The 11,500-nt window shown below is 45.1% G+C and overlaps 2 pseudogenes; both read left to right on the forward strand.

The window, feature by feature from the left end:
* The first annotated feature begins 264 nt into the window (after positions 1–264).
* Positions 265–4,885, forward strand: LOC136476818 (uncharacterized; annotated as a pseudogene).
* Positions 4,886–5,100: 215 nt separating this feature from the next.
* On the forward strand, positions 5,101–6,162 carry LOC136476820 (protein Barley B recombinant-like; annotated as a pseudogene).
* Positions 6,163–11,500: the final 5,338 nt, after the last annotated feature.

An 11,500-nucleotide genomic window follows, 5' to 3' on the forward strand; every position in this document is an offset into this window, starting at 1 on the left:
CCCTGTTGCGGCTTCGTGAAGGAACCGGACGGCCCAAGGAGAAAATGCAACGAGTCATATCGGACAACACAAAACGGGCCTCAGTTAGGCCCATGTTTCAGTTGAGGCCCATCTGACATTCTAGTCCAGGAGGAAAAGGTCCGCAGCCGGATAAAATAAAACAAGTCAACAGACGGAATTGCCCAACCAACCAACCCAGCCGAACGGGGGTGGGCGCAGTCGCAGCCCGACACCTGTCACCGGAATGGACCAATGTTTCGCATGCGCACGCCGCCACGCCGCCTTTGGGGGGTGGATGCGTTGCGGCGCGGGGAAAGCAGTCACGGTACCGCCGGAGCATCCGAGTACGAGCGAGAGATCAGAGAGCATCATCAGCAAAGCCAGCCAGCCCTCCTCCTCACGAACCACAAGCCTCCCCGCGACCGGCGGGCTGAGCCTGAGCGCCGCGCCGCCGTTGGGATCATCGCGCCGTTGGCCGATCTGCTCGCGCGGAAACCTGTTGCTGTTGCCGTTGGCCCCGGACTTTGGTGTTCCGCTCCTCACCGAATCGGAGCGGGCAGGCGTCAGTTTGGTCCGAGATCGGGAGGGGAAGCCGCCGCGGAAGGCCCCCTGCTAGCTCTACAGTTCTTCTGCTCACTTTCTGGAAGCCTCAGCGGACTGCGGTGCGCGACAGCGAGCGGCTGGGTCTGGGTCTGTGCCGGGCTCCGCGTGGATGCGCTGCGTCTCCGGAGCCGGAGCCGGAGGAGCATACGACGACGCTGCTGCTTCCGGTTGGGGCGCGGGGCCCGGGCTGTCGTTCCACCTGCTGTGGCTCTGGGTGGGGATCGGCGGCGGGGAGTGAGCGATCGGATGGAAGAGGACTGCACTAACTGCTCCTGACTCTTATTCAGCGCCTGGGTTTCAGACCAGCTAGTTGGAGCCGATTGGGCAGTTGGATCGTTTTGAACTTTTGATTACCCGTTGCAGTGGCACAAATCAGAAGCTGATTTCAGTGTTTGGGCACTGTGGTAGCTGCAACAGTGCTGGTGGTGGTGCGCTCTGCACTGGCTTCGGCCAAGGCGCTACCAATTGGGATATGGTGGACGAGAGGGATCCGGGGTGCCTGTCTGGACTGGTTGAACTGCCGTGCTGCGGATTCAGTCTCGTTGTACATCTACTAGGTGTGTCACGATGTCGAGGTGCTTCCCGTTCCCGCCGCCAGGGTTTGAATCAAGGCCCAGGAGTGAGGAGCGCCACAAGGATTTGCTGAGAAAGGTTCATACTCTGTGCCCCTTAGATGGTTTGCCAAAATAGACTTTCATTTGATGGTTCATGATAGATCGGATCTCTCTGAATTGTTCAGAAGCTGTTGCACTTACCATATTGATGTCATGCTTTGTTCTTTAAGTTACATACAAGAGTGGTGCATGGTAGTACATAGTTAAGCAACACAGTTAGCATGAATATGAGCATGGTGATCCTATCTAACCACTGAAATGTACTTACTCTACCAAATGCTATTTGGCAAATCAAATATCTGAGAGGAAAATCATGGCAAACATAAGAAAGGCATATCTAGGGGAAACACACAATGACATGATATGCTTTGAGTTTTATCACAATAAGAGCAATACTATAAGAGTAAGAGGAGTATTAATATAATACTAGTTTTGAAAGTGTTAGATGTCAGATGTCACAAAGCAACAGAGAATTGCTAATGTGTTTTGGAGGAAAAAGAGCAGCTGGGAAGGACCCTGCTTCTTTGCCCCTTATCCTAATATATACATTTCTTAATCAGCTTCTAGTTTTTTTTTTTTTTTTTTTTTGGGGGGGGGGGGGGGGGGGGGGGGGGGGGGGGGGGGCGGCGGCAATTTACACATATAGCTCTGTTTCGAATTCATATTTCTTTCACATTTTTGTATAGATAAATTGTGCATCATATGCTATGATAAAGAACATTCTTTTGCATAAGATACTTATATACCTCAGGCCGGATGATTAAGAAATATTGATTAATAGTCTGTACATCCTCATCAACCACATGATGACATCCCTACATGTTAATTTTTTTTGTTAGTACTTGGTTGTGTACCCTGTGTTCATTTTTTGTTAGTACTTGGTTATGAAAACTGCCATTTCACAGTAGGACTTGACCTGAACTTCTGCAGTATTTTTCACATTAATTTTGTTGCGTACTATATCGTTACCTGAGTGGGTCCTACCTCTTACCATTGCCTTTTAAATTTCTGAATACTTCATAGGCTACGACTTGTTCCTGCATTCTATTATTATTACTGCACCTTTCTACTGTGGTTGAGTTAAACTGGAAGTACAAGAGCATGATGTGTAATATTTTTGTCGTGAACCAAGTGACATGAAATAAGTTTTCGATTTGATATGCCTGAACATATTTCGCTTTGGATCTTAAATCCTGATTAAAATTATTTCAGCATGCCTCAACCATGAAGCCTGAAGTAACATATATGTCCTTGATGAGAACCCGTAACTGCAATATTGTGATGATCATGTCTAAAAATGCAATGAGGTGCTAGTTGTATTTTCTTAGCATGTACCGAGGGGCTAGGAAGAAGGTCACTGTTGAATGTGTGAATTATTAATTCTGTATAGTGAATTAACTGGTATTGAATATGTGCCGCTTATTTCAGGAAAAGCACAAGGATAAGAAGCACAGAAAGGCAAAGGACAGGGGAAAAGGAGAAACAAAAGAAAAGGGTAGAGATAATAGGAAAGATAAGAACAACAGGAAACACAAAAGAGTGAACTGCGGAGAGAGGAAAAAGAACAAGGACATATGTAAAGACAGAAACCAAACTTTGAGACAGAGAAAACCTGAAGAAAATGGATGGCATGAATCAGTCAAAGATATTATACCAGCTGATGAGTTGGTTAACCGAATTTTTGGTCAAGGAGGTCATACAGACCACAAACATAACAATACTGAGTTGCTTCCTTGGAGCACTGATAACATTGGTAGTACAGGTTCTAAAGAGAAGGAAAGGAATTTGCTTGGTAGAATGGTTAAGAAATCTGCACAAGCAACAGAAGACAATTACGGGATGGTGCAAAAGAGTGATAGTATTGCTCATGCAACTAAAAAAGGAATGGGTAGGGGTATCGATTCTAAAACTGAAATAAAGAATGGGAAGAGCCTTCAAGATAGATCAGCTGAGATGCATTCCAGAAGAAGGTACAATTGTAATGGAGTCGGTGTATACCATGATAATTCTGATACACAAAGAAGCTTTGAAGGTGTACATGCTGCAACTGGCCGAGTCACACCTAACCCAAATACTTTTCAGAGAACGGAAGAAACAGGACAAGATCCTGATATTTCTGTCCATTCTGCAAACGTAAAAAATGGCAGAAGTAGCACAAAAGGTATGGGGGAGGAAAATCAAAGTTCTAACAATTTCTGGAGCGAGATGGATCGGCAATTTGCACGAAATAAAGATGGAGCAGTTGAAGGGAAGGCAAAAGGTAACTATCGTAAAGGTCTTGAAGGCAAAGATAGAGATAGTGTTGTAAAGAAAAGAAAGACTGAATGCGAAAATAAAGAGAAAGAAGTGGAGAAAAATGGCACTTTCAATGAGCAGAAACAGGAAGATCTTGGTGCAAGCAAGGACAAGGTCGATAATCTGGTGCATTTGGGCTGTCTTAATGAGCAAAAGTTTGCTTCTGATATCAGGAAAATGAAAGACTTTGACCCTAATAGCTCTCCACATGGTAAGTTCCTTTTCTCTTTCCTTTTATATAAAGTAGCCAATGACCTTTTCTCCCTCCTTTTCTGTGAGCATTTAGTTCATAACAGCACAGACATGCTAAATACATCGAAGCAGCAGTATTTAAATTTTACTTATTTTGAGTCTCATTTGGAATATGTTGACAGAACACAGTATGAGAACAAGTAAGCTGCCAATGATCTCTTTCCAATCTTACTTGTGTGGGCGAGAAAATTTCACAGCATCCTCAGTGGATCACACGTCATTCTTCTACAGAACTAGCTGGGGTGAATACTTGTGATATAGGTCAGCATGAGTGCCAACATAGCTATAACAATGGCATCACTGGCTCTCGTTATTTAGAGGAGCAAATGCCTTCAGTTACTTCATCTGGTTATGAGAGTAAACCTCACCCTGATACCAAGCATCTGAGCCGAGTGCACTGCATACCTTCAACACATGACTTCTCAGAGTACATTGATCAGGACTGGTTGTTTTCCGTGGATCATGTTAGGCAGAAAACAGTGACATTTGAGGCTGTAGAACCACGCCAAGTTTGGACTGATGCACAGCTAATTGATACTGCTGATGTAATTGCTATGCCTTACGTTGTTCCTTTCTGATGGCACTCACAGTGATATACACGGTGAGTTGGCTACTGCAACTTGAGTTATGATGTGAAGGTCCAGGAGATCGCCTGACATAACCTACTGTGATGCATATCAGGCTGTTTCACTCACTCAAGCAATCTCTTTGTTGGTGGGATTTCTGCGCACATTGTTTGTTGAACTGAGAGCAAAGATTAGCTGTGTCCAAACTCAGCATTTTTGGTGTCAGGTTGGCAGTTTTCTTGTCTCTGCTGTATCCAATCATTCTAATAACCAATGCTCAAAATGATGTACCATTCTTTCTCTAGGAAAAGGGGAAAAGCTGAGAGGTCCTGCACAGTTGAATTCTGCTGCAATCCAGGCAACCTTTGCCAAGAGATTTTGATGTGTAGTATGCGCATTGCTCTCGTACATAATGTGTTCAGGTGAAACGGCGTGAAACAAGGGAAATCACATATAGACTTTACTTTACGTTGTACCCAATTTAGTTTGTTATATTGTTCCAAACAAAAGTTTAGATCCATACGTGTTGCTAATGACTATACATTACTGTACATAATATGCGCATTACAGAAGGCCCTTCATTCTCACCCTATCGTACCAGCTGGGCATGTTGGGCATCCAGGCCATGGTGACCATCCTGCGCATGGTGGATATATTGTGCATCACCATCATATCCTACTGGCTATGGGATGATATCAGATGCAACTCTCCAGATTAAGGCTGGATAACGAGCTGGCTCGGCTTGACTCGTTCTGGCTCGTTAAGATAACGAGCTAGCTCGGCTCGGCTCGTTATCCTAACGAGCCAGAAAGCCAGCTCAGCTCGGCTCGTTAAAAGCTCGAGCTGGCTCATTAAGCTCGCGAACCAGGTATAAAAAATATACAAAGTATAATATTTGCATTTATCTAAAGTTTGGGAATAATAATAATATAAAAGAAATGCATCTAGACCAGTTACCAGTCAATTTATAGGGTCTAGACCAGTTACCAGTCAATTGTAAAGTGTAAGACATTGAGTAATATAAAAACTAATATAAGTTTTGATACTTTTTTTCCTGAAAGCTTGCTCGTTTAGCTCGCAAGCTGGCTCGAGTTGGCTCGTTATAGCTAACGAGCTAAAATCTTGGCTCGGCTCGGTTCGTTATCATAATGAGCCGAGCCGAGTCGAGCCAGCCACGAGCCGAGCGAGCTAACGAGCTTCGAGTTTTTCGTCCAGCCTTACTCCAGATGATGCAACCACAGCTTGAGTCACAGCTTCAGGAACCTCCTCCATGCAAGGAAGACGAAGTCCCACCTCCATTGATTCAGGATCAATCTGTGGTTAGTACCGGGCCATCTGTGAAAAAGAGGCAGCGGGGCCAGCAGCAGAGTCGGCAGCCTAAGTCACCAAAGCCTAAGAAGGCTGCTGGCACTTGATGGGCATGCGCCCCGAAGGAGGGGACCTAAGAAGACTGGGGGGATGGTGATTAACGGTATTGAGTTGGACCTTGCCAACATACAAACACCAGTGTGCTCGTGCACTGGAGCTCCCCAGCAATGCTACCGTTGGGGTGCAGGTGGCTGGCAGTCTGCGTGCTGCACGACTTCTATTTCAACGTATCCACTGCCAAAGAGCACAAAGCGCCGGGGCGCACCTATTGTCAGAAGGAAGATGAGCCAAGGTGCATTCAAAAAGGTGTTCGAGAAGCTTGCTGGTGAAGGGTACAACCTTGTTAACCCAATTGACTTGAAGACTGTAAGAGCCCTACTGGGAAGGGGGCCTTGGTGGGTGGCGGCTGGGTTCTAGGGGGATGTGGGCGGCGGCACAGGGAGAGGGAGAGAGGGAGCCGGCGCAGGGAGAAGAAGGAGAGGTAGGGCAGGGGATAATTGTTCTTTTATTGCTTAATTAGATTGATTACATCATCCATGTATATATAGTCCCTATTAGGCTTGTATCCCAAACAACTACGGAAGATCCTTATAGATTGGATTCTCCCTTCCATAACATGCTCTAATAAGGTAAACCTCCTAACCTAATCCCTCCCGGGACATGACGGCGGCGTGGGCGACGGCGACGGCGCCACCTCCTCCTGGCCCGCGCGGCCCTTCTAGGGCGCGCTGGAGCCGGCTGGCACCCCTCCTCGGGCCTCCCTAGGCCCGTTAGCTCTAGGTTGGGGGCCTCTCATTAGACGTATGCCATCACTCCACCTTCTCCGATCAGCGTGTCCTCGTGTTGAATCGTCGTCTAGTCGTTGACGCCTTCAGGTGGTAGCCTAGCACCTTAGGGAATATCTGTGAGCTGAACTGTGAAGTGGCCCAAAGTGTCGTTGAAGTCATTGGTGTTGATGTTGTGGTCGGAGAACTGGAAGTAGTAGCTGTAGGAGCCGAAGTAGCCGTTGATGTAGTAGCTGTTGGTTCCCGATTCGTCCACTAGTTCATGGGCATAGCGTGCTGCATAGATGGCGGCGCCTAGAAGTGTTCCCTGAAAGTGGAGCATTTGCATGGCCCTTGGGGGGAGTGTACCTGGCCTGCCTCAACTTGCCCTCTTATGCGCCTACACAATGATGTCGCCATGATGGATGGTGGAGCTGTGGTGAAGTGTTGTAGCTGGCCGAAGAGGAGGTCGCCTGTGTTGTAGTTGGCTAGAGAGATTAGCGGATGTTCATCTGCATGCTGCCTGTTGATGTAGACATCATCGATAGAAAGGAACTATTGGCCATTGTCGTCGAAGAAGACGATTGTTGCTGGCGGTAGTATGCGTTGGGGCCATTCTCCGAGTAATAGAATGCTCGAGGGGAATGCATGTGTTGTTGGTGAAGACATCGTTGTATGGAGACCGGCGGCTATGAGGTGTGGTGATGTAGTACCAAGTGATTCGAGCAGGTCTTGTAGCAGAGGTGATGTCGCCGAGATGTAGTATCCTTCGTTGTAGCGGATGATGCCATGTTGGAGGGACCAAGCTGGTGCTGCTGCCTGGACTTCAATGGTGGCGGATATGATCTCGAGTTCGTGCTCTTCCGTGGCTACCATGCGGAGTTGAGCAAGAATCTCTTGGTCTGGTTCGATGTGGCTTGTATCTCTATTGTTGTTGTCAGCTGATGGGGGAAGTGGTATCACTGGTGTGTTTGGAGATGTCAGAGGCGAGTCGGTTGACGGCGGCTGTGGTTGTACTGCCGTGTTTGTTACTTGTGACGAGGTGCGTTCCCTCTGGCGGGCGAGCATTGCGGTTGCTGAGTTGTAGCCGGATCGTGGCATGAGTGCCCCTGTTGATCATGTTCTGGTCATCGATGACACTATCGGAGAGAGGAAGGCAGGTTCCCCTTCCATTGGACTGGCTGGGGTATGCGTGTTCTGCTCCTCGGTGGCGTCGGGCTTGATGCGGGTTGGCGTAGCGACGGGTGGAGCATCTGCTAGGTCCTCTAGGGCGAGGGCGAGGAAGATGACCATGTCTATATCTTGCGGTTGGTGCTGAGTGACCGCTTCCCGAAGTACGTTTGGAAGACCATCAGTGAAGAGGTGGACTTGTTGTAGACTGCTAGGGATGCCAATAGCTGCTACGTACGCGGTAAATGCGTCGATGTAGTCGTTCAGGTTGTCGACGAGCCAGGAGGGTGTAGGGTCGAGATGGCGGACTAGAAGGGGGTGAATAGTCCTTTCTAAAACTTAATCATACCAAGTAACCGAAATAAATATGGAATTAAAATTATCGGTCTAGCCAAGACTACACCCCTCTATCTAAGTTCACAAGCACTTTACAAAGATCCTAAATAAGCAACTAAGGTGCCGGGCTAGCTAGAGCTCACCTAACCAATTCTAAGAGCAAGGTCATACAAACATATGCCACTAGTACTTCAAGCACGGGGGAGCTCCTACACAACTAGTAAGCAAAAGCACAAAGCTCCTAAGCTCACTAGCAATGCTCAATAACAAGGCTACACAAGCCAAATTAGAGAGCGTAAATTACTTAGTACACAAACTAAGCAATATGACTAACAAAGTTACTAAAACCAAATTAGCCACGTAAGGGAGCTACTTCTATGCTACACAAGCAAGAAGGCAACTAGCAAGCTACTAAAGCTAAACTAGTCACAAGAGCAATTACACAAGCACAATGTATGAAATGTAAATACAAGCTTGTGTTGCGCGGAATGCAAACCACCGAGAAGATGATGAAGACAATGTTGACATGGTGATTTTCTCCTGAGGTTCACTTGGTTGCCACTAAGCTACATCCCCGTTGTGTTGACCGCTCACTTGGTGGTTCGGCGGCTAATTGGTATCACCCGCCAAGCCCGCACGTCGGGCACCGCAAGAACCTACCCCGAAAGTGAGGGTAGCTCAATGACACGTCATCGATGGGAGTTTACATATCTCTACCTTGCTCTTTAGCTTTTACATTTACATTAATTGTATTACTCCTTTTGCGGTAGAGATAGAAACACACTAGCAAAACCATAGTTGCATATTTAGATAGTTTATCTTTTGCATAGGTTTTGCTAGGGTTAGAAAAAGAGGCCATGGTTTAGAAGTATAATTTTAAGTTGCCTAATTCACCCCCCTCTTAGGCGTCACGGTCCCCTACAAGTAGTATCGAAGCCAGATTGGCTCAATTTGGACCTTTGGCTTAACCGCTGTTGAGCCGACGCTATTTAGAGTGGTTGGGATGGATACCTCTAGGCCTCCGCACTTTGACGGCACTAACTTCCCTTACTATAAAGCTAGAATGGCTTTTCACCTTGAGGCGGTTGATTTGGGTGTTTGGAGAGTCACTCGTGACGGGATGAAACCCATTAAGAATCCTGATAAACCCACCAAGAGTGAAGAAAAGGAAATTCATTTCAATGCTAGAGTTAAAAATTGCTTGTTTGAATCATTTAGTATGGATGTATTTAACCAAGTGTTCACTTTAAATACGGCACATGAAATTTGGTTAAAACTTCAAGAGCTCCATGACGGCACATCTAATGTCCATGAGCAAAAATATTGTCTAGCTAAACAAAATTATGATTCCTTCACAATGAATGATGATGAGCTTGTTCGTGATATGTATTCTCGTTTGAATCTAATTATCATTTAGCTCCATTCAATAGGATTAATAAAGCTAGATGATACGGACATTGTGAGGAAGATCATCTCCATGCTACCATAAAAGAAATATGCAAGCATCATCACCATCCTTCACAACATGGAGAACTTGAGCACCATGACTCCAGACATAGTCATTGGTAAGATAGTGACATTTGAAATATCATGTAAGATGGGTCAAGATGAAGCCTCTTCATCAAGCAAAGGCAAAGCTCTCGCATATAGCGAGAAAAAGAAGATGAAGGGCAAGCAAGTTGAGACAAGCTCAAGCTCAAGCTCATCAAGTGAAGATGAAGAAGAAGATGAGGACGATGATGATGAAGAAGAAGATTCAAGTGAAGATGATCAATCTTCCTCCTCCACCTCCGATCTTGATGAAGAATCAATCAAACTAATAAAAAGGTGGAGAAGATGATCAAAAGGCTCAATGCCAAGGGTGTGCCCATCCAAATCCAAGATCTCATTTTCACCAATCAAAGAAATAAGCAAAGAAAGAGAGGATGCTATGGATGCGGCGAGTTGGGGCACTTTATAGAAGTTTGTCCAAACAAGCCCACACCTAAGACAAAGAAAAAGGCATGCAAGAACCAAGCCCTTACATCAATAAGGTCATGAGATGATTCTTCAAGTGAAGAAGAAGACCATCACAAGAGGCGAGGGTGCAAGCACTCATCATCAAGCTCTTCTCGTATGTGCCTTATGGCATGAGGTAACGAAAGCTCATCCTCTAGTGAGAGTGACAGTGATGATGAAATGTCTTCTTATGATGAAATTATGCAACAAAATCTTAATTATGCTAAATTTTGCACTAGTCAATAAAAGAAGCTCGAAAACTAAAAGAAAAGCTAGATAGTTCAAAAGAAGCATACAAAACTTTGCTTGAACAATATGAGAACTTTACTAATATCAATGTTGAACTATCTACTAAAATTGAGCAACTTGAGGCTAGTGCAACAATAAATGCATGCACAATCAAGGATGAGCAACTTATAAAGAAAAATAAAAAATTAAAAGAAAAGTTAGCTAGCTCACAAGATGCTTATAAAAGTTTGCTTGCTAAAATGGAAATCATGTGCAAACATTGTGATGAGCTAACTAATAAAGCTGCTAATCTTGAAGCCGCTAGTACAACCCCCACCAAGACATCTAAAAAGAAAAGTTATATCTTTAATATGTCTAAAAAGGATGTCTCTACTTCTTGTAATGATTTATATTTAGACTCATCTTTGTGCAACTAAGTTTGTGTTGAGAAAGTTGTTCTAGATACATGCACACAAGAGGTTGCAAAGGAGAATGAGCAACTCAAGCAAGAAGTAGCTCGCCTCACCAAGGACTTGACTCAAGTGAAAGGCAAGGTGAAGCAAGCCCAACTTCATCAAGATAACACCGTCAATGAAGTGAAGAAGCTTGATGAAGGACAAACCATGGTTTGCTACGTGTGCCACAAGGAAGGTCACAAGTCCTATGAGTGCAAGGTGATGAATAGGGGAGGAGCAAAGAAGAAAGAGAAGAAGCAAACAAGCAAGCTCTCCAACACCTACACCAATAAGGTGGACAAGAAGGCCTCCACACCTTATCTCTTGAAGAAGAATAAAAATGACAAGGTGGTGGCCATCAAGGTGAACAAGCAAGCCAACAATGGGGTCAAACGCTTTTGGGTACCAAATGAGATCATTACCAATATGAAGAGCACTAAGAAGGTTTGGATCCTGAAAGGGAAGTAAGAAGTCCGATGGACTTCGGGGAATTTGGAGACTTGGCAAAGTATGGGTGCATTTCATGGGGTGCATCATAATGGACAAGATCATTGCCAAGTGGGTTAGTGAATACTATGGACCCAAATTCCCCTTCCTATGTTAGGTAACTAGATTTAATTTTCTACAAGTGATATCTTTAAGCATCTAGTTACATTTCATGCCTAGATTTGCATTCACATGCTTATATTTTTTGTCATGCATACACTAGGTATATCTTATGGCAGACTTGCTCGGTTTCATTCTTAACCCTTGGAGCAAATCTACATGGTTTAAAAAGTATTGAGGAGCACGACACATAGCTTGTCTTTCGATTTTTCATCTAATATGTGCCAAAGTCCAAATTGTAGATA

This window comes from Miscanthus floridulus, chromosome 8, assembly GCF_019320115.1.
Source record: "Miscanthus floridulus cultivar M001 chromosome 8, ASM1932011v1, whole genome shotgun sequence".
NCBI classification, from domain to species: domain Eukaryota; kingdom Viridiplantae; phylum Streptophyta; class Magnoliopsida; order Poales; family Poaceae; genus Miscanthus; species Miscanthus floridulus.